Below are 24991 nucleotides of genomic sequence, written 5' to 3'. Positions count from 1 at the left end.
GTTATTCTTTCTGACCGACCTATTGGACTATTCCTATAAGTGTCACAAATAGCCCTAGAGTTCATACTAAAATAACACCTTAAGACACACATAAACCAAAACCCTAATGTCACCTAGATACTCCAATATCACCACAAGTATCCACGGGTTTGATTATACGACATGCATCACACAATCTTAGATTTATCTATTCAAACCAACACAAAGAACTTCAAAGAGTGCCCCAGAGTTTCTACCGAAGAGTCAAGACAAAAACATGTGCCAAACCCTATGCGTAAGTTCACAAGGTCACAGAACCCACAAGTTGATCACCAAAACATACATCAAGTGGATCACGTGAATATCACATTGTGACCACATATAAGCACATGCAAGACATACATCAAGTGTTCTCAAATCCTTAAAGACTCAATCCAAAAAGACAACTTCAAAGGGAAAACTCAATCCATTACAAGAAGGTAGAGGGGGAGAAACATCATAAGATCCAACTATAGTAGCAAAGCTCGTGGTACATCAAGATCGTGCCAAATCAAGAACACAAGAGAGACAGATCAAACACATAGCTACTCATACATACCCTCAGCCTCGAGGGTGAACTACTCCCTCCTCGTCATGGAGAGCCTCGGGATGATGAAGATGGCCACCAGTGATGGATCCCCACTCTGACAGGGTGCCGGAACAGGGTCTCAAGAGGTTTTTTGTGGTTACAGAGGCTTGCGGCGGCGGAACTATTGATCTAGGTTCTGTTCTTGAGGTTTGGGGTTATATAAGAGGTGTTGGCGTCGGGAACAAGTTAGGGGACCCACGAGGCAGCCACAAGGTATGGGGAGCGCCCTAGGAGGGACGCGCCCTCCACCCTTGTGGTGGCCTCGGGACTCTTCCCTGGTATCTTTTTGTTCCAATATTTTTTATTTTTTCCAAAAATAATCTCCATAAATTTTCAGGTCAACTGGACTCCGTTTGATATTCCTTTTCTGCTAAACTCAAAAACAATAAAAAACAGAAACTCGCACTGGGTTCTAGGTTAATAAATTAGTCCCAAAAATCATATAAATAGCATATAAATGCATATAAAACATCCAAGAGGGATAATATAATAGCATGGAACAATCAAAATTATATATACGTTGGAGAGTATCAAGCATCCCCAAGCTTAATTCCTACTCGTCCTCGAGTAGGTAAATGATAAAAACAGAATTTTTGGTGTGGAATACTACCTAACATATTTATCATGTAATCTTCTTTATTGTGGCAAGAATATTTAGATCCATAAGATTCAAAACAAAAGTTTAATATTGACTCACCTCTTCTCAAAATAACATGGCCAAAGAAAGTTATCCCTACAAAATCATATAGTCTGGCTATCCTCCATCTTCACCACACAAAGTATTAAATCATGCACAACCCAGATGACAAGCCAAGCAATTGTTTCATACTTTTGATGTTCTCAAACCTTTTCAACTTTCACACAATACATGAGCATGAGCCATGGATATGGCACTATAGGTGGAATAGAATATGGTGGTTGTGGAGAAGACAAAAAGAGGGAGATAATCTCACATTGACTAGGCATATCAACTGGCTATGGAGATGCCCATCAATACATATCAATATGAGTGAGTAGGGATTGCCATGCAACGGATGCACTACAGCTATGAGTGTATGAAAGCTCAAAAAGAAACTAAGTGGGTGTGCATCCAACTCGCTTGCTCAAGAAGACCTAGGGCAATTTGAGGAAGCCCATCATTGGAATATACAAGCCAAGTTCTATACTGAAAAATTCCCACTAGTATATGGAAGTGACAACATAGGAGACTCTCTATCATGAAGATCATGGTGCTACTTTGAAGCACAAGTGTGGTAAAAGGATAGTAGCATTGCCCCTTCTCTCTTTTTCTCTCATTTTCATTTTTTATTTGGGCTATTTGGCCTCTTTTTTTCTTCTTCTTTTTTCCTTTTTTTTATTTTTTATTTTTCGTCTGGAGTCTCATTCCGACTTGTGGGGGAATCATAGTGTCCATCATTCTTTCCTCACTGGGACAATGCTCTAATAATGAAGATCATCACACTTTTATTTACTTACAACTCAAGAATTACAACTCGATACTTAGAACAAAATATGACTCTATATGAATGCCTCCGGCAGTGTACCGGGATGTGCAATGAATCAAGAGTTACATGTATGAAAGAATTATGAACGGTGGCTTTGCCACAAATACGATGTCAACTACATGATCATGCAAAGCAATATGACGATGATGAAGCGTGTCATAATAAATGGAACGGTGGATAGTTGCATGACAATATATCTCAGAATGGCAATGGAAATGCCATAAAAGGTAGGTATGGTGGCTGTTTTGAGGAAGGCATATGGTGGGTGTAAGCTACCGGCAAAATTTGCGCGGTACTAGAGAGGCTAGCAATGGTGGAAGGGTGAGAGTGCTTATAATCCATGGACTCAACATTAGTCATAAAGAACTCACATACTTATAGCAAAAATCTATTAGTCATCAAAACGAAGTACTACACGCATGCTCCTAGGGGGATAGATTGGTAGGAAAAGACTATCGCTTGTCCTCGACCGCCACTCATAAGGAGGACAATCAATAAATAAATCATGCTCTGACTTCATCACATAACGGTGTTGGGTAACATAGCACATAATTTCAAAAAAATTCCTACAATCACGCAAGATCTGTCTAGAAGATGCATAGCAATGAGAGGGGGAGAGTATGTCCGCGTACCCTTGTAGACCGAAAGCAGAATTGTTATGTTAATGCGGTTGATGTAGTCGAACGTCTTCACAATCCAACTGATCCAAGTACCGAACGTACGGCACCTCCGTGTTCAGCACACGTTCAGCTCGATGACGTCCCTCGAACTCTTGATCCAGCAGAGGGTCGAGGTAGAGTTTCATCAGCACGACGACGTGATGACAGTGTTGATAATGTGATCTGTGCATGGCTTTGCCTAAGCACTACAATGATACTATCGGAGGAGTAAACGGTGGAGGAGGGTGTCGGTGTCAAAACCGGCGGATCTCGGGTAGGGGGTCCCGATCTGTGCGTCTTAGGATGATGGTAACAGGAAGCAAGGGACACAATGTTTACCCAGGTTCGGGCCCTCTCGATGGAGGTAAAACCCTACTTCCTGCTTGATTAATATTGAAGATATGTGGAATACAAGAGTAGATCTACCACGAGATCGTAGAGGCTAAACCCTAAGAGCTAGCCTATGATGGTATGATTGTAATTGTGATCGGCCTTCTAAGGACCATGCTCTCCGGTTTATATAGACACCGGAGAGCTAGGGTTTACATGGAGTCGGTTCACAAGGAAGGAAACATAATATCCGGATCGCCAAGCTTGTGTTCCACGCAAAAGAGAGTCCCATACGGACACGAGCCGAAGTCTTGAGTCTTGTATCTTGACGCCTCTATAGTCCGGACGATGTATATAGTCCGGCTATCCGGATACCCCCTTATCCAGGACTCCCTCAGTAGCCCCTGAACCAGGCTTCAATGACGATGAGTCCGGCGTGCAGTCTTGTCTTCGGCATTGCAAGGCGGGTTCCTCCTTCCGAATACTCCAAGGTTACCATCGAGCACGTAGACCGTGTCCGGATGTGCAAAATGATCTTCACATACCACCGTAGAGAGAATGCTACTCCAGCTGACAACTTTTAGACGACGTGACATGCCATTAGGGCCAGGTCATTACTCGAACCGTTTTTTCACAACCAGCCACAACGCGTATTGTGAGGCGGTTTCCTTGACACGTCCTGTCAAAGCAGAGATCATGTCCCCTTACCGCGGGATTCTCATCAATACGGGTATGGGTAAGCCCCCCGTGCCATCAATCGTGGCGCTTGGGAAGTAAGCGATTCTCAACAGGCTAGTGGGGAGGCGCACCGCTTTCTTCGCCTCTATAAAGGGATAAGAGTTCCTCATTTTACCCCCACCTTCTTCCTCCCCTCGCATACTCTTGCCCCCTCGAGCTCCAGCGCCCTAGTCCAGGTCTTCTCCGCACAGTTAGTCATGTCCGGAGCAGGAGGCAAGTGGGTGGCTTCCACCGTGACAGAGAAGAAGATCGCGAACCTTTGGGCGGCCGGATACTTGGCCGCAGACATAGCGCACCAGCTACCAGACGAGGGGCAGGTCATTCCAACTCCAGGACCCCACGAGAGGGTCGTGTTCCTTTCCCACTTTGTCCGTGGACTGGGGTTTCCACTCCACCCCTTCGTCCGCGGGCTTATGTTCTACTACGGGCTAGACTTTCATGATCTAGCTCCGAACTTCGTCCTCAACATCTCGGTGTTCATCGTCGTGTGCGAGGCCTTCCTCTGCATCAAGCCTCATTTCGGCTTGTGGCTGCAAATCTTCTGCGTGAAGCCGAAGATCGTGAGTGGCCAGCAAGTGGAGTGCGGAGGAGCCATGGTGGGCAAGATGCCTAAGGTTACCTGGCTTGACGGCTCCTTTGCGGAAACCGTGAAGGGGTGGCAATCGGGGTGGTTCTACATCACCGAGCCGTGCGGCGCCAATTGGGCGGCGGCCCCTGAGTTCCGCTCCGGAACCCCTATGCGGCTCACTTCCTGGGAATGGAAGGGCCTGTCCTGGGGCGAATCTATAGAGCTGGCCGGACTCAAAACCTCCATCAAAGGCATGAAGGACAAGAAAATCAAGCTTGTCAATGTGATCCAGGTCATGCTCATTCGTCGGATTTTGCCATGCCAAAGGCGGGCATTCAATCTATGGGAGTTCGTTCCAGCCGAACACCAGACGCTTCAGAGGCTCTATGGCATGAAGCACAAGAAGGCGTGGAAGGTGCTGTTCAAGGCTTCCGAAGTTCCTCCTCCCGTATCCGAGGACCGCGGGCTCCATGCCGCACAGCAACCTACTCAGGTGAGTTCTAAGGCCATCACCGAATTCAGTCCTTCCCAGTATAATTGCGGGGGAACCTCAAGTAATCGTGTGTATTCGTTTCAGGACTATGTGGAGGTGGCGGAGCGGATTGACTGTCCGGCACCGCTGCCGGAAAGCCCAGCTAATGCTCTCCTGATGGAGATGCTTGCTCCGGCACCCTACAAGGGGCCGGAGAAGAAGGCCAACAAGAAGGCCCCGGGGACCCGAAAGAGTCTCCGGCGTAAGGCCACACCAGAAGCCTCATCCGAAGAGGACGGGGAAGACTCCTCCCCCAAAAGGGAAGAAGGAGAAGAAGAAGAGGCCGCCCTATCCGGACAGGATGGGGGGCCCGAGACGGCAGACCAGGGGACCAGGAGAGGCCCCCGGTGCATGGCCGTCATACCCTCGTCGTCCGACGACGACGAGGCAAATTCCTCCCACGGAGGCAGGGAGGATCAGGAAGAAATACCACCTCCCCGTGTCGGGGGAGGGAAGAAGAGGAAGGCCACCCCGGTGGGGGAGACTGGGACGTCCAAGAAGGGAAAGGCATCCCTTTCGGACTACTCCGCCACCACCGCCAATAGCGAGGAAGGGTGGCTGCCCAGGAAGAAGCCCCTTGTGCGATCATAAGTATCCGCACTCAATCGTAATTTTTGCTTCATAATTTTGTTTATAATGCTAAACTTGTATGCAGTCCGGCCAGGGCCCATCCGGGAGTGTCGTCTTTGGATGGGTCCTTGAGTGAGTCAGCAATGAACTCACTCCCGACGGCAATGTCTCCTCGTCCTACGGACGACACTAAGGTGTTGTCCCGAAGGCTCCCGATGATGGCGGGGGTGGCCCTGGAGGCGCCTCAAGGCGGCGTCCCAAGCGTCGGACTCGCGGGGTTCAAGGTCCCCGCGGATCGTGTCGATGAGAGCCACGGCAAGCCAGGCTCTCAGCCCAACACTGTTCCGGAGCCTTCAGTGGTTCCGGACTTAGGCGGGCAGCCCCTCGTTATGGAGGGAGGGCCGTCTATATCAAGGACTTCTGTTGCGCCCCAGGCGCCGGATTGTCTGCTGGAAGCGCTTCCCTAGATGAAGAGCACCATACTCTCATGAGTGCGGTGATTCAGAAGGTTTCGTCCGCCAAGAGCGGACTAACCGAAGCCTGCACCAGCCTCCTAACAGGCTTTGAGGTAAGCAGTAAAAATGTGTAAAATCACCACCCGATAGGTAGTAGCCCCTGATACTCTGTTCGGTGTTCGGAAAGAAAAACCAAACGGAGGGTCAATTATAATCCACAGGAATCTAACAATAAGTGTTGAATGTAAATAAACAGGTTGTGCTGCTGGCCACTGCTGCTCGCACGGCCGAAATCGCCAGCCTGACGCATGATTTAGAGTGGGCATAGGGAGAGCTCTGCCTCGCGAGGAGGCAGCTCGAAGAGAACAAAGGTAAATGATTTCCCTCTCTCATATAATAAATAGTAAATAAAATTTGATTATGCTAACAACGAGACGTCGTGATGTGGTAACAGAGGCCGCCACCGAAGTGGCGTCTCTCAAGAAGGCGTTGTACGAGGCCGAACACAAAGCGGCCTTGGAACTCAAGGAGCGCAAAAAGCAAGAGGCCCGAGTGGGCGAGATACAAGGAGAGCTCCAGGAGCTCGGCAAGAAGCTCGAGTCTGCGGAGCGGGAGCTTAAAGCAAAGGAGGCCGAGCTTGCGAAAGCCCTTACAAATACGAAATACGCCAAGGCCGAAGCCGAGAGGGCTCAAGAAGAGATCCAGGAGGCCAAGAAAATAGCGGCAGGTAACAAATTTTTTATGCAAAGCAAACATGTGGAGGAGGCGTTTCTTTTACTTACTCGAATCCGGAGCTCTCCAGGGGAATTTGCAGACCTGCCACGCAGCGTATCAGATGCCGCGGAGTTCTACCGTGCCCAGGAGGGGAGCTCAACGGAGAAGTTGTTCTGGTCCCAGTATGCTGTGGCTCAGCATGCAACACCTCTGAGTGACCAACTAAAGCAGTTGGTCGAACTCCACAGGGCGGCCGAAGTGGCTATGAAAGATCTCATAGTCCAGATATGGCCTGGCGAGCTTCTGCCCACAAGCTACTTTGGCCTGATCAAGCGGATGGTGGATTCCTACCCGCGACTGGAAGTCATCAAGCGATCCGTTTGCATTGAGGGTGCCCGCCGGGCCCTTGCCCGTGCCAAGGTGCATTGGGGCAAGCTGGATGCGGAGAAGCTGGTGAAGGACGGGCCACCGGAGGGCAAGCCGCATCGCGTCCCCGAGAAGTATTATGATGGCGTTATGAAGGGTGCTTGCCTCGTGGCCAATGAATGTACCAAAGACATAATTTTTGAATGAATTCACTTTTGTCATGTTTGTAATTTAAAGACGAAGTTACTTGCGCTATGTAGCGCTTATGTGATTTAAAATATTACCTTCTGTGCGGCTGTTTATCAAATTCTGAATGTAGGCCAGTCGTCGGCTTCCGCCCCCCGTGTAACTAGTACTGGGGTTTTCGTGGAAAACCCGGACACTCTTTATCCAAATGTTTGGTCCCTTAAGGAGGTGTCCAGCGCAGCGAACTAGGCAATCGGACTATACAACTTTATAACCTTCACTTAGCCATAGAAGTATATGATTTTAAATTTCGGCGAAGCCCCTAGAATCCGGAAGGCCGAATTGGGGCGCTATACACGCCTATATCAGAAAACGCCGAATTAACGCCTAAAGCAGGAAAAATCTTTAAGGATTTTAAGACCTCTCGAATAGCGACCAGTCTCTCACCACATCATGTCGGACAGTTTTGTGCTTTCTCTACTGAGGTGCTCGTCCGGCAGAACCAGGGCACAACCGCAGTAGTTCTCCCTGCGGTACCTTAGCCGAATTAACGGAACGTAAGGCACCAAAGCAAGGGAGCCGGGCTATACCAACCATAACCCAAGACATGATTCAGAGCTGATGCATATAATGCTATAAGTTCGGGGTGCCGCACTGTTGAAAGTGTTTGGACTTGACTTGCCGTATTATGGGGTACCATAAGAAGCCCCTGGCAAACTACACGTACCAAAGTGTACGGATGCAAAATGAAATAGAAATTTATAAAAAATGCTCAAATAAAAATAAGTAAGCTGACGCTACGTGTGGTCTCCCATTGATAAATAGTACGTTTAAGCATATGTTTACAATGTATGCATTAAGCGGAGACAAAATAGGATGATTTGACATATCCTATCTAGGGGCAGGCTACGTACAGATAGATAAAGCAGGAATGATGATCGTAAATAGATTCCACCTGGGTGTTTCCTGCTGTGCCCAAAGCCTGTTGCCTCTTGGGTTTCCTCTCCTATGTAAGTCCGACAATTCGGCTATTCTAGAGAAGCTGCACTAAAGCAATGTCCTTAAAGGTGAATGGAAAGTTTATGAAGTGATACCGTACTATTGACTGAGCCCCTGATACGACTCCGCCTGTGCCCATGGTGTTTTGAGTGTGTAATTGTGTACGCGTGGCACGAATGCTGCTTTGATGGGATTTGAGCGGAGGCCGGACTGCTAGTCCTGCTCTTGTCGTGCCTGCAAATCTTGCTGCGGGGTGTTCCATCCTCGCTTGACGGAGCTTGAAAATGTCATCGCCGGATTGGTGGTTTGCCAGAGGAGGCCGCATTGTACTTCTGCCGCAAGGGCCGCAGTATGTTCTTCTGTACGGAGAGAGCGGTCCATACTCCCGTTGAGTGTTATGACCCCTCGCAGGCCTAGCATCTTGAGCTTGAGGTATGCATAGTGTGGTACTGCATTGAATCTAGCAAATGCGGTTCGTCCGAGCAGGGCGTGGTAGCCACTTCAGAAAGGGACGATATCGAAGATTAGCTCTTCGCATCGGAAAATATCCGGGGATCCGAAGACCACTTCCAATGTTATAGAGCCCGTGCAACGGGCCTCTACTCCAGGAATGACACCTTTAAAGGTGGTTTTGGTGGGCTTGATCCTTGAAGGACCGATGCCCATCTTCTGCACTGTGTCCTGATAAAGCAAGTTCAGGCTGCTGCCTCCGTCCATAAGGACTCTTGTGAGGTGAAATCCGTCTATAATTGGGTATAAAACCAATGCGGCTGAGCCACCGTGATGGATGCTAGTAGGATGATCCCTATGATCAAAGGTGATCGGACAAGATGACCATGGGTTGAATTTGGGGATGACTGGCTCCATCGCATATACGTCCCGTAGTGCTCGCTTCCGTTCCCGCTTGGGGATGTGGGTGGCGTAGATCATGTTGACCGTTTTCACCTCGGGGGGGGGGGATTTCTTCTGGCCCCCCATGTTCGGACGCCGAGGCTCATCGTCATCGTCGCTGTGTAGCCCCTTGTCCTTGTTTTCTACGTTTATTTTGCCGGCCTGTTTAAAGACCCAACAGTCTCTGTTGGTGTGGTTGGCTGGCTTGTCCGAGGTGCCATGAATTTGGCACGAGCGCTCCAGTATACGGTCCAGACTGGACGATCCTTGATTGTTACGCTTGAATGGCTTCTTCCACTGACCGGATTTCGATCCACTGAATCCAACATTGACCGCCGTATCCTCGGTGCTGTCACCGTTGTTCCGTCGCTTGTGTCTGTTGCGCCGTGGCTTGCCATTATTGTCCCAGACATCTGAAGTTCTAGAATGTGGCGTAGTGCTACTGCGAGCAAACAAGCTGTCCTTGCCCGCGCAAAAGCGGGTCATTAGTGTCGTAAGAGCTGCCATGGACTTGGGTTTCTCCTGGCCGAGGTGTCTGGTGAGTCACTCGTCACGGATATTATGCTTGAAAGCCGCTAGGGCTTCGGCGTCCGGACAGTCGACTATTTGGTTCTTTTTAGTTAGGAACCGAGTCCAGAATTTCCTGGCTGATTCTCTGGGCTGTTGAGTTATGTGGCTCAAGTCATCGGCATCCGGAGGTCGCACATATGTGCCTTGGAAGTTGTCAAGGAATGCGTCTTCCAGGTTTTCCCAACTGCCAATGGAATCTGCGGGCAGGCTGTTTAGCCAGTGCTGGGCAGGTCCTTTTAGCTTAAGGGGAAGATACTCGATGGCATGTAGATCATCTCCGCGGGCCATGTGAATGTGGAGAAGGAAATCCTCGATTCATACCGCGGGGTCTGTGGTGCCATCGTATGATTTGATGTTTACGGGTTTAAACCCTTCTGGGAATTCGTGATCCATCACTTCATTAGTGAAGCATAGGGGGTGTGCGGTGCCTCTATGTCCAGCTATGTCACGGCATAGTCCTGCTACGTTTGACTGGTTGTATTCGGCCTGGCCGGATTTGCGGTTAGTGTATCCGATATGACGGTCATCGTCATGTGCTTCGGCGCGCCCCCGTGATCCGTAGATCGATCTTGGTTGTCCTGCGGTGTTATCCAGTTTATCGCGCAGGTCCTGAGTATTGCCCCGGGCCGTAGCAAACCGGCGCGGGGGTACGGGCTGGTATTTCGGCTGATATGCCATTTTGTCCTGACCTCGAGGTGGTCGGTCAGCCGTGGGGCGCTCGAGTCCGTATTCCTCGGCTGCCAGGACTTCTCTCCATCTGTGTGTGAGCAGATCTTGATCAGCTTGGAGCTGTTGCTGCTTCTTCTTCAGGCTTCTCGTAGTGGCAATAAGCCGGCGCTTGAAGCACTCCTGCTCTGCGGGGTCTCCGGGTACGCCGAACTCGTCGTCGCCGAGGCTAATCTCATCTTCAGAGAGGGGCATGTAGTTGTCGTCCTCCGGATACCCGTCGATCACCTGTTCATCTGGGCTGTTATGCTTGTCTTCCTGTTCGGCCTGCTCGAAGGCGGACTGTTCGGGGTTGTATTCATCGTCGGCACCGTCCGGATTATTATCATCTACGGCGCCGGTATTGCCTTGGCGGGGCTTGGAGCGGCGCTGGCGACGCCCATGCTTTGCTTTCTTCTTGGAGGGGTTATCCTCCGTTGCCTCATCGCTGTTGGTTTCTTTTGGAGTGTCCACCATATATATATCATATGAAGAGGTGGCTATCCACCGCCATGTGAGCGGTGGCTCCTGTATGTCTCCTGCATCGTCGTCCATACCGCTGATGTATTCAAAGTCAAAGTCGAGCACGTCGGTTAAATCATCGATCGTGGCGACAAAGTGGGTGGTGGGTGGGTAGCGAATTCCTTCGTCGCCTACTTCCCACTCAAGCCGGACATAGTTCGGCTCAGAGCCTCCTGACAGAGAGAGAGACTTTAATGAGTTCAGCATGTCGCCAAAATGCGAGTGCTGAAAGATGTCCGCAGCGGTAAACTCCATTACCGGAGCCCAGCCTGGCTCGGCTGGCTCGAGAGTTAGCGGACCAGGACCAACAACCGGATATGAGTCCGGGGCCCCAGGGTTACAGGCCTCCAGAGAGGTGAGACCCGTGTTCGGCTCCACGGATGATAAGTGTGCGGCCTGCGGGGCGGGGTCTAGCCCTCCGTCCGTAGGCAACGCAACCTGCCCTAGATTTAGATCCGGGGCTGCCTTGGGGATGATGTCCCGGGCATTGTCCGATAGCAGGTCTAGGACATGCTCGTCGTGGCTGTCCGGCGCTCCCGGCGCAGGCTCAAATCCGTCGAAGATCAAGTCTCCGCAGACATCTGCCGTGTAGTTCAAGTTTCCGAACCTGATCTGGTGGCCAGGGGCGAAGCTGTCGATCTGGTCCAACTGGCCAAGCTAAACCCTAAGAGCTAGCCTATGATGGTATGATTGTAATTGTGATCGGCCTTCTAAGGACCATGCTCTCCGGTTTATGTAGACACCGGAGAGCTAGGGTTTACATGGAGTCGGTTTACAAGGAAGGAAACATAATATCCGGATCGCCAAGCTTGACTTCCACGCAAAGGAGAGTTCCATCCGGACACGAGCTGAAGTCTTGAGTCTTGTATCTTGACGCCTCTATAGTCCGGACGATGTATATAGTCTGGCTGTCCGGATACCCCCTTATCCAGGACTCCCTCAGGGGGCACCACACATGGCTAAGAATAACTGTTGTACTTTGGGGTGCCCCCTACCTCCATATATAAAGGAGGGGGAGGAGGCGGTCGGCCTATAGGGGCGCACCAAGGGGGAAGTCCTACTAGGACTCCCAGTCCTAGTAGGATTCCCCCTTCCTTTTCGGAGAAGGGGGGAAGGGGAAAGAGGTGGAAGAGATGAAGGAAAGGGGGCCGCTGTCGGTGTCAAAACCATCAAATCTTGGGTAGGGGGTCCCAAACTGTGCATCTAAGGCTAATGGTAACAGGAGGCGGGGGACACAATGTTTACCCAGGTTCGGGCCCTCTCTACGGAGGTAATACCCTACTTCCTGCTTGATTGATCTTGATGAATATGAGTATTTCAAGAGTTGATCTACCACGAGATCGTAATGGCTAAACCCTAGAAGCTAGCCTATGCTTATGATTGTTCTCGTCCTACGGACTAAACCCTCCAGTTTATATAGACACTGGAGGGGGCCAGGGTTACACAAAGTCGGTTACAGAGAAAGGAATCTACATATCCGAATCGCCAAGCTTGCCTTCCACGCAAAGGAGAGTCCCATCCAGACACGGGACGAAGTCTTCTATCTTGTATCTTCATAGCCCCACAGTCCGGCCCATGCATATAGTCCGGCTGTCCGAGGACCCCTTAATCCAGGACTCCCTCAGTAGCCCCTAAACCAGGCTTCAATGATGATGAGTCCGGTGCGCAGATTGTCTTCGACATTGCAAGGCGGGTTCCTTCTCCAAATACTTCAAAGTAGATCTTGAACACAAGAATCATGTCCGGCTTTGCAAAAAAATACCACACACAACCGTAGAGAGTATAATATTTTCATGAATCCAATCCGCTTGGAGTTCTTTGCGACGCGACATTACGTCATCGTCCGACCATTATTTCGAATCATTTATCCAGCCTGCTACTCCACGCTTCGCGAGGCGGTTCTATTGGCACGTCTTGTCGAAGCAGAGATCGTGTCCCCTTATCACGGGATTCTCATCAACACGGGCTTGGGTAACTCAGCCGTTCTGTTGGTATGATTCCTTGGGAATAGGCATGTTTTAAGGCCATGTAGGGGACGTTTGATATTTGTCGTCTTTATAAGGAGGCCAAGACCTGTCTTTTTCTTTCCCCGCTAATCCTCTCTTCCTCCCACCTCAAGTTCCAACACCCAAAGTTTAACCCAGTCGCTTCGGACCTCCGGCCATGTCCGGATCTAGCCTCCACGGCCGATGGACGGCCTCTTCTGTCACAGAGGAGGACATCACGAAGCTCAGGGAGGCAAGGTATTTGACCGCAGAAATCGTTCACAGGCTTCCTGCTCAAGGGCAGGTTATCCCTACTCCTAGATCCAATGAGAGGGTTGTGTTTATCTCTCACTTCCTCCAAGGGCTAGGTTTTGCTCTTCATCCCTTCGTTCGAGGGCTCATGTTTGATTGCGGATTAGATTTCCATGATCTAGCTCCAGATTCTTTCCTTCACATCTCGGTGTTTATCATCACGTGTGAGGCCTTCCTCCGCATTACCCCACACTTTGGCTTATGGCTTAAAACCTTTAGCGTGAAACCAAAGGTAGTACACGGGAAACAAGCGGAGTGCGGAGGTGCTTTAATAAACAAGCTCATCGATTCTCCTTGGCCAAAGGGCTCCTTCGCAGACTCTACTGACCTATGGCAACGGGAGTGGTTTTACATCACTGAATCCCGCGGTAAGTGGGCGGCTACACCCGCATTTCCATATGTCCCTCCACCACAACTAGCATCGTGGGTGAACAAGGGGCTGGACTGGGGATCTATTGATGAAGTGCGGATGCTACAAAGCCGCATTTGGAGCCTCATTGAGAAGTACACCGGTCTTATCAATGTAATCCAAATAATGCTAGTCCACTGGATCCTACCCTGCCAGTGACGCCGTCTCCGCATGTGGGAGTTCAATCCGGAAGGTCCACAGACTCTTCAATATTTTTCTGGTATAATGCTCAAAGAGATGTGGAAATTGTTCTCCGGCACACAAAAAAGTGGCCGGATACTACAGAAGACATTGGTCTTGACTGCAATCATCCAGATTCCCCGATAAGTACTTAATTTCTGAACACAGTTTCATTAAATTCCTTATAACAAGGTACTGATAAAACTCTACTCGGCCAGGGCTGGCTAAAGAAGGCGGAGAGAATTAGGTGTTCAGCTCCTCTTCCTGAAGACTCAGCGGATCCAGTGTTAACTAGGATGCTGGCTCCGGCACCCTATCAAGCGCTGGTGAGGGAAGACGAGGAGAACAACAAGGAGGCCCAAGGTAGTCTCTCCTCTCGAGGCACACCAAGCCATTTATCTGGGGAAATTGGGACTTCCTCTTTCAAAGGCGGAAGGGAAGGAGAAACTGACATCCCTTCTCCTCATGGGAGGAAGCGAGACGCCTCCGAAGACTTGAAGAAAGAACTTCTAAGCGGGGGAAGAAATCCCAGTCAGGGGGTGACGCTGACACGCAATCACTTCACAGAGATAGGCCTTTAGCCGAATCGTAAGTGAACCAGGGTGTTTTAAACATACCCTGTTCTTTATTGGTTGTAGGAGCAATGTTTACAATATATGTTTTACAGTCCGATACACAATTCTCCTCAGCAGTCCTCCTCTTCGGGGGTCTCCTTCTGGAGATGATGGAGAGCGAGATGCCTCCACAGATCTCCCTGTGTGATAAGGCAGATGACGACGAGGTGTCATCCTAGAGGACCTTTCCCGATCAACGAGTGGCGCGAGAGGCAGCGAGGGTCGAGCCTGAAGGTAACACTTCGGCCGCCCAAGGTCCAAGGTGTGCAGCCCCTACTGGAACCAACAACAAAAGTCCTGGACTATCCAATGTCCGAGAAATTGCACAACCTGTCCAGCATCCGGAGGCGCCGGATACATTGATGGACATATTGCAACATGCGTCCGTCTCAGAGGAGCACCGCACCTTGATGGGTACGGTGGTTGAAAGAGTTCGGTCTACGAAAAGTGGATTGAATGAAGCCTTTACGAGCCCGCTAAGAGGTTTTGAGGTACGTAATGTAATTGTTTTTATGTTATAAATGCAAATTGCACCTGTATATAGATAGTAGCCCTTGAGACTCTGATTGACATCCAAAGGGAGGCGATCAGAGGATAAAAAATGTATGCCCAGGAAATGATCGGACTAATTTGAAACACAGGCTGTTACATCCGTGGCAACTGCCCAAGCTACAGAGGTAGTACATCTGAAGCAGAAAGTTGATGTAGCGGATGATGACATCACGCTTATTAATAGGTGACTCGACGAGGCACAAGGAATGTATTCGGGGACGACAGTATATACAAGTATTAGAAATATGAGCGTGACGCTGAGACTTGCAATATGGTTAACTGCAGATGGTGCCACCGCCATTGAGACCCTTCAGGCTGAGCTAGCCCGGGCCAAGGAGCAAGCCAGGATGGGTAATGCGGCTGCCTAAAAGGCGGCTGCTGATTTGAAGGCCGAGCAGATTGCTCGGCGTCAGTGCGAGGAGAGAATATCTACTATGGCACTGGAGCTGGAGGATGCCATTGGTTGATACCAAGTTCTTGAGAAAGATAACAAAGCCAAAGCGGCTGATCTTGAAAAGGCCGTACAAGAGGCAAAGGAAGCTCGGTCTGAGTCCAGGGCAGCTCGGGAGGAGATCCGACAGGCTGGGGAGATCGCGGCTGGTAAGCCCTATTTATTGCAAACTAAGTTTGGCGATCCGAAGTATGCTCCGCTTAATCAACTATGGAGTTCCCCAGACGCCTATTTGGACCTGCTGAAGAGTGCTACCGATGCGAACTGGTTTTTTCATGCGCAAGAAGGACATGCGACGGAAAAGCTATTTTGGTTGCAATTTGACATCCAAAGTGTCCACTGTTGAACGAATAGATGGCACAATGGGCCAAGCTCCATAGGATGTCCGGAACTGCCATGAAGGACACCATAGCCCGGCTTTAGCCGATTGAGACAATTCTGAGTAATTATTTCTGTTTGGTGTGGCGACTTGTTGATGCGGTGCCGCATATCGATGCTATGAAGTGGTCAACGTGCATAGAAGGTGCACGGATGGCCCTGGCCCGTGTCAAAATATACTAGGCGAAGATGACGTCCACCGATATTGTAGCGCAGAGTCCACCCGAAGGCAAGGACCTTAACAAGCTGATACGTCCGTTTTGCATCATGCTTTTATACCGATATTTATTGCATTATGGGCTGTTATTACACGTTATGTCACAATACTTATGGCTATTCTCTCTTATTTTACAAGGTTTATCATGAAAAGGGAGAATGCTGGCAGCTGGGATTCTCGCTGGAAAAGGAGTAAAATTGGAAACCTATTCTGCACAGCTCCAAAAGTCCCGCAACTCCATGAAAGTCATTTTTGGATTTAATAAGAATGATTGAGCAAAGAAAGTACCAGAGGGGGCCCACACCCTGGCCACGAGGGTGGGGGCGCGCCCACCCCTACTGGGCACGCCCCCCTGTCTTGTGGGCCCCCTGGTGGCCCTCCGGTGCCCATCTTCTGCTATAGTAGGTCTTTTACCCTGGAAAGAAATCATAAGCAAGCTTACGAGACGAAACTCCGCCGCCATGAGGCGGAACCTAGGCGGAACCAATCTAGGGCTCCGGCGGAGCTGTTCTGCCGGGGAAACTTCCCTATGAGAGAAGGAAATCATCACCATCGTCATCACCAACGACCCTCTCATCGGGAGGGGGTCAATCTCCATCAACTTCACCAGCACCATCTCCTCTCAAACCCTAGTTCATCTCTTGTATCCAATCTTGTATCCAAAACCACAAATTGGTACCTATGGGTTGCTAGTAGTGTTGATTACTCCTTGTAGTTGATGTTAATTGGTTTACTTGGTGGAAGATCATATGTTCAGATCCTTAGTGCATATTAATACCCCTCTGATTTTGAACATGAATATGCTTTGTGAGTAGTTACGTTTGTTCCTGAGGACATGGGTGAAGTCTTGCTATTAGTAGTCATGTGAATTTGGTATTCGTTCGATATTTTGATGAGATGTATGTTGTCTCTCCTCTAGTGGTGTTATGTGAACATCGACTACATGACACTTCACCATTATTTGGGACTAGAGGAAGGCATTGGGAAGTAATAAGTAGATGATGGGTTGCTAGAGTGACATAAGCTTAAACCCTAGTTTATAAGTTGCTCCGTAAGGGTCTGATTTGGATCCACTAGTTTCATGCTATGGTTAGGTTTACCTTAATACTTCTTTTGTAGTTACGGATGCTTGCAATAGGGGTTAATCATAAGTGGGATGCTTGTTGAAGAAAGGGCAGTACCCAAGCACCGGTCCACCCACATATCAAATTATCAAAGTAACAAACACGAATCATACGAGCGTGATGAAACTGGCTTGACGATAATTCCCATGTGTCCTCGGGAGCGCTTTTCTCATTATAAGAAATTCTCCAGGATTGTCCTTTGCTACAAAAAGGATTGGGCCACCTTGCTGCACCTTATTTACTTTCATTGCTTGTTACCCGTTACAAATTATCTTATCACAAAACTATCTGTTACCTACAATTTCAGTGCTTGCAGAGAATACCTTACTGAAAACCGCTTGTCATTTCCTTCTGCTCCTCATTGGGTTTGACACTCTTATTTATCGATAGGACTATGATAGATCCCCTTGTTGGAAATATTCCCTAGAGGCAATAATAAAATGATTATTATTATATATTTCCTTATTCATGATAATTGTCTATTATTCATGCTATAATTGTATTAACCGAAAACAGCGATACATGTGTGAATTCATAGACCACAACATGTCCCTAGTGAGCCTCTAGTTGACTAGCTCGTCGATCAACAAATGGTCATGGTTTCCTGACTATGGACATTGGATGTCATTGATAACGAGATCACATCATTAGGAGAATGATGAGATGGACAAGACCCAATCCTAAGCATAGCACAAGATCATGTAGTTTGTTTGCTAAAGCTTTTCTAATGTCAAGTATCAGTTCCTTAGACCATGAGATTGCGTAACTCCCGGATACCGTAGGAATGCTTTGAGTGTACCAAATGTCACAACCTAACTGGGTGACTATAAAGGTGCACTACAGGTATCTCCGAAAGCATCTGTTGGATTGGCACGAATCGAGACTGGGATTTGTCACTCCGTATGACGGAGAGGTATCTCTAGGCCCACTTGGTAATGCATCATCATAATGAGCTCAAAGTGACCAAGTGGTTGGTCATGGGATCATGCATTATGTAACGAGTAAAGTGACTTGCCGGTAATGAGATTGAACGAGGTATTGGGATACCGACAATCGAATCTCTGGCAAGTAACGTACCGATTGACAAAGGGAATTGCACACGGGATTACTTGAATCCTCGACATCTTGGTTCATCCGATGAGATCGTCATGGAACATGTGGGAGCCAACATGGGTATACAGATCCCGCTGTTGGTTATTGGCCGGAGAGCTGTCTCGGTCATGTCTGCGTGATTCCCGAACCCGTAGGGTCTACACACTTAAGGTACGATGACGCTAGGGTTATTAGGAAGACTTGTATGTGATTACCGAATGTTGTTCGGAGTCCCGTATGAGATCCCGGACTTCACGAGGAGTTCCGAAATGGTCGGGCAGTGAAGATTTATATATAGGAAGTTGACATACGGTCACCGAAAAGTTTCCGGGGCATACCGGTATTGTACTGGGGCCACCGGAAGGGTTCCGGGGGTCCACCGGGAGGGGCCACCTCTCTCGGAGGGCCTCATGGGCCGTAGTGGGAAGGGAACCAGCCCTCAGAGGGCTGAGAACATCCCCCCTTGGGCCCTTGCGCCTAGGGTTGGGGGGGGGGGAACCCTAAAGGGGGCGCCCCCCCTTGCTTGGGGGGCAAGTCCCCCCCCTTGGCCGCCCCCTCTAGGTCTCATCTAGAGGGGGCCGGCCCCCTTCCTCCCCCCTATAAATAGAAGGGCGAGGGGAGGGCTGCATACACACGTCCAAGGCGCAGCCCCTCCCCTCCCCAACACATCTCCTCCTCCGTAAGAGCTTGGCGAATCCCTGCCGGAGTACTGCCTCTCCATCAGCACCACCCTATCGTGCTGCTGTTGGAGCTCTCTTCCTCAACCTCTCCCTCCTCCTTGCTATATCAAGGCGCGGGAGATGTCTCCGCTTTGTACGTGTGTTGAACATGGAGGTGCCGTCCGTTCGGTGCTAGGATCATCGGTGATTTGGATCACAACGAGTACGACTCCATCAACCCCGTTCTCTTGAACGCTTCCGCTCACGATCTACAAGGGTATGTAGATGCACCCCCTCTCGTTGCTAGATAACTCCATAGATTGATCTTGGTGATGCGTAGAAATTTTTTATTTTCTGCAACGATCTCCAACAGTGGCATAATGAGCTAGGTCTATGTGTAGTTTCTATGCACGAGTAGAACACAATTTTGTTGTGGGCGTAGATTTTGTCAATTTACTTGCCACTACTAGTCTTATCTTGTTTCGGCGGCATCGTGGGATGAAGCGGCCTGAACCGACCTTACACGTACACTTACGTGAGATAGGTTCCACCGACTGACATGCACTAGTTGCATAAGGTGGCTAGCGGGTGTTTGTCTCTCCCACCTTAGTCGGATCGGATTCGATGAAAAGGGTCATTATGAAGGGTAAATAGAAATTGGCATATCACGTTGTGGTTTTGGCGTAGGTAAGAAACGTTCTTGCTAGAACCCTATAGCAGCCACATAAAAACATGCAAGAACAATTAGAGGACGTCTAACTTGTTTTTGCAGCATATGCCTTGTGATGTGATATGGCCAAAAAGGATGTAATGAATGAAATATATGTGATGTATGAGATTGATCATGTTCTTGTAATAGGAATCATGAATTGCATGTCGATGAGTATGACAACCGGCAGGAGCCATAGGAGTTGTCTTTATTTATTGTATGACCTGCGTGTCACTAAATAACGCCATGTAATTACTTTACTTCTTTGCTAAACCATTAGCCATAGTAGTAGAAGTAATAGTTGGCGAGACAACTTCATGGAGACACGATGATGGAGATCATGATGATGGAGATCATGGTGTCATGCCGGTGATGATGATGATCATGGCGCCCCGAAGATGGAGATCAAAGGAGCAAAATGATATTGGCCATATCATGTCACTATTTGATTGCATGTGATGTTTATCATGTTTTTGCATCTTATTTGCTTAGAACGACGGTAGTGAATAAGATGATCCCTCATAACAATTTCAAGAAAGTGTTCCCCCTAACTGTGCGCCATTGCGAAAGTTCATTGTTTCGAAGCACCACGTGATGATCGGGTGTGATAGTTCCTAACGTTCATATACAATAGGTGTAAGCCAGATTTACACATGCAAAACACTTAGGTTGACTTGACGAGCCTAGCATGTATAGACATGGCCTCGGAACACAAGAGACCAAAAGGTCGAGCATGAGTCGTTTAGAAGATACGATCAACATGGAGATGTTCACCGATGATGACTAGTCCGTCTCACGTGATGATCGGACACGGCCTAGTTGACTCGGATCATGTATCACTTAGATGACTAGAGGGATGTCTATCTGAGTGGGAGTTCATTAAATAATTTGATTAGATGAACTTAATTATCATGAACTTAGTTTAAAACCTTTTGCAAAATGTCTTGTAGATCAAATGGACCACACTCATGTCAACCTCAACTTCAATGCGTTCCTAGAGAAAACCAAGCTGAAAGATGATGGCAGCAACTATACGGACTAGGTCCGGAACCTGAGGATCATCCTCATAGCTGCCAAGAAAGCATATGTCCTAGAAGCACCGCTAGGTGAAGCACCCGTCCCAGCGAACCAAGACATTATGAACGCTTGGCAGTCGCGTGTTGATGATTACTCCCTCGTTCAGTGCGGCATGCTTTACAGCTTAGAACCAGGGCTCCAAAAGCATTTTGAGCAACACAGAGCATATGAGATGTTCCAAGAGCTGAAAATGGTTTTCCAAGCTCATGCCCGGGTCGAGAGATATGAAGTCTCCGACATGTTCTATAGTTGTAAGATGGAGGAAAATAGTTCTATCAGTGAGCACATACTCAAAATGTCTGGGTTGCACAACCGCTTGTCCCAGCTGGACATTAACCTCCCAGATGAGGCGGTCATTGACAGAATCCTTCAGTCGCTCCCACCTAGCTACAAGAGCTTTGTGATGAACTACAATATGCAGGGGATGGTGAAAACTATTCCTGAGGTATTTTCAATGCTGAAATCGGCAGAGGTAGAAATCAAAAAGGAACATCAAGTGTTGACGGTCAATAAAACCACTAGCTTCAAGAAAGGCAAGGGTAAGAAGAACTTCAAGAAGGACGACAAGGGAGTTGCCGTGCCCGGTAAACCAGTTGCCGGGAAGAAGCCAAAGCACGGACCCAAACCTGAGACCGAGTGCTTTTATTGAAAGGGGAACGGTCACTGGAAGCGGAACTGCCCCAAGTACTTAGCGGATAAGAAGGCCGGCAACACCAAAGGATCTGTGGAATAAGCGGAGACTGGCGAAGGACGAGGTGATGATGCGCGTCGGGAATGGTTCCAAGGTCGATGTGATCGCCGTCGGCACGCTACCTCTACATTTACCTACGCGATTAGTTTTAAACCTCAATAATTGTTATTTAGTGCCAGCTTTGAGCATGAACATTGTATCAGGATCTCGTTTAATGCGAGATGGCTACTCATTTAAATCCGAGAATAATGGTTGTTCTATTTATATGAGAGATATGTTTTATGGTCATGCCCCGCTGGTCAATGGTTTATTCTTAATGAATCTCGAACGTGATGTTACACATATTCATAGTGTGAATACCAAAAGATGTAAGATTGATAACGATAGTCCCACGTATCTATGGCACTGCCACCTTGGTCACATTGGTGTCAAACGCATGAAGAAGCTCCATACTGATGGACTTTTGGAGTCTCTTGATTTCGAATCATTTGACACGTGCGAACCATGCCTCATGGGCAAAATGACCAAGACTCCGTTCTCCGGAATAGTGGAGCGAGCAACCAACTTATTGGAAATTATACATACTGATGTGTGCGGTCCAATGAGCGGTGAGGCTCGCGGTGGCTATCGTTATGTTCTCACCCTCACTGATGACTTAAGTAGATATGGGTATGTCTACTTAATGAAACACAAGTCTGAGACCTTTGAAAAGTTCAAGGAATTTCAGAATGAGGTAGAGAATCAACATGACAGAAAAATAAAGTTCTTACGATCAGATCGTGGGGGAGAATATTTAAGTCACGAGTTTGGTACGCACTTAAGGAAATGTGGAATTGTTTCACAACTCACGCCGCCTGGAACACCTCAGTGTAACGGTGTGTCCGAACGTCGTAATCGCACTCTATTGGATATGGTGCGGTCTATGATGTCTCTTACCGATTTACCGCTATCATTTTGGGGATACGCTTTAGAGACAACTACATTCACTTTAAATAGGGCACCGTCTAAATCCATTGAGACGACACTGTATGAATTATGGTTTGGAAAGAAACCTAAGCTGTCATTTCTAAAAGTTTGGGGATGCGATGCTTATGTCAAGAAACTTCATCCTGCAAAGCTCGAACCCAAGTAGGAAAAATGCGTCTTCATAGGATACCCTAAGGAAACCATTGGGTATACCTTCTACCTCAGATCCGAGGGAAATATTTTCGTTGCCAAGAACGGGTCCTTTCTGGAGAAAGAGTTTCTCTCGAAAGAAGTAAGTGGGAGGAAAATGGAACTTGATGACGTACTACCTCTTGAACCGGTAAGTAGCGCAGCTCAGGAAGATGTTCCTGTGGTGCCTGCACCGACTAGAGAGGAAGTTAGTGATGATGATCAAGGTACTTCAGATCAAGTTACTACTGAACTTCGTAGGTCCACAAGGACACGTTCCACACCAGAATGGTATGGCAACCCTGTCCTGGAAATCATGTTGTTAGACAACGATGAACCTTCGAACTATGAAGAAGCGATGACGGGCCCAGATTCCAACAAATGGCTTGAAGCCATGAAATCCGAGATAGGATCCATGTATGAAAACAAAGTATGGACTTTGACAGACTTGCTCGATGATCGGCGAGTGATAGAAAATAAATGGATCTTTAAGAAAAAGATGGACGCAGATGGTAATGTTACCATCTATAAAGCTCTACTTCTCGCGAAGGGTTATCGGCAAGTTCAAGGGGTTGACTACGATGAGAGTTTCTCTCCCGTAGCGAAGCTGAAGTCCGTACGAATCATGTTAGCAATTGCCGCATACTATGATTATGAGATATGGCAAATGGGCGTCAAAACGACATTCCTTAACGGCTATCTTAAGGAAGAATTGTATATGATGCAGCAGGAAGGTTTTGTCGATGCTAAGAATGCTAACAAGGTATGCAAGCTCCATCGATCCATTTATGGGCTGGTGCAAGCATCTCGGAGTTGGAACATTCATTTTGATGTGATGATCAAAGCATTTGGGTTTATGCAGACTTATGGTGAAGCTTGCGTTTACAAGAAAGTGAGTGGGAGCTCTGTAGCATTTCTCATATTATATGTGGATGACATACTTTTGATGGGAAATGATATAGAACTTTTGGACAGCATAAAGGCCTACTTGAATAAGTGTTTTTCAATGAAGGACCTTGGAGAAGCTGCTTATATATTAGGCATCAAGATCTATAGAGATAGATCGAGACGCCTCATAGGTCTTTCACAAAGCACATACCTTGACAAGATATTGAAGAAGTTCAATATGGATCAGTCCAAGAAGGGGTTCTTGCCTGTGTTGCAAGGTGTGAAATTGAGCTCGGCTCAATCCCCGACCACGGAAGAAGATAAAGAAAAGATGAGTGTCATCCCCTATGCCTCGGCCATAGGGTCTATTATGTATGCCATGCTGTGTACCAGACCTGATGTAAACCTTGCCGTAAGTTTGGTTGCAAGACACCAAAGTAATCCCGGCATGGAACACTGGACAGCGGTCAAGAATATCCTAAAGTACCTTAAAAGGACTAAGGATATGTTTCTCGTTTATGGAGGTGACGAAGAGCTTGTCGTAAAGGGTTACGTCGATGCTAGCTTTGACACAGATCTGGATGACTCCAAGTCACAAACCGGATACATGTATATTTTGAATGGTGGGGTAGTAAGCTGGTGCAGCAGCAAGCAGAGCGTGGTGGCGGGATCTACATGTGAAGCGGAGTACATGGCAGCCTCGGAGGCAGCACATGAAGCAATCTAGATGAAGGAGTTCATCACCGACCTAGGCGTTATTCCCAATGCATCGGGGCCGATCACTCTCTTCCGTGAAAACACTGGAGCTATTGCCCTTGCCAAGGAGCCCAGGTTTCACAAGAAGACCAAGCACATCAAGCTTCGCTTCAACTCCATTCGTGAAAATGTTCAAGATGGAGACATAGATATTTGCAAAGTGCATACGGATCTGAATGTCACGGATCCGTTGACTAAACCTCTTCCGCGAGCAAAACATGATCAACACCAGTACACTATGGGTGTTCGATTCATCACAATGTAACTAGATTATTGACTCTAGTGCAAGTGGGAGACTGTTGGAAATATGCCCTAGAGGCAATAATAAAATGATTATTATTATATATTCCCTTGTTCATGATAATTGTCTATTATTCATGTTATAATTGTATTAACCGGAAACAGCGATACATGTGTGAATTCATAGACCACAACATGTCCCTAGCGAGCCTCTAGTTGGCTAGCTCGTTGATCAACAGATGGTCATGGTTTCCTGACTATGGACATTGGATGTCATTGATAACGAGATCACATCATTAGGAGAATGATGTGATGGACAAGACCCAATCCTAAGCATAGCACAAGATCGTGTAGTTTGTTTGCTAAAGCTTTTCTAATGTCAAGTATCAGTTCCTTAGACCATGAGATTGTGTAACTCCCGGATACCATAGGAATGCTTTTGGTGTACCAAACGTCACAACGTAACTGGGTGACTATAAAGGTGCACTACAGGTATCTCCGAAAGCATCTGTTGGGTTGGCACGAATCGAGACTGGGATTTGTCACTCCGTATGACGGAGAGGTATCTCTGGGCCCACTCGGTAA

This window comes from Triticum aestivum, chromosome 1B (genome assembly GCF_018294505.1).
Source record: "Triticum aestivum cultivar Chinese Spring chromosome 1B, IWGSC CS RefSeq v2.1, whole genome shotgun sequence".
Taxonomy (NCBI): Eukaryota; Viridiplantae; Streptophyta; class Magnoliopsida; order Poales; family Poaceae; genus Triticum; species Triticum aestivum.
The sequence above is the reverse complement of the archived record's forward strand: the minus strand, read 5'-3'. Positions refer to the sequence as shown.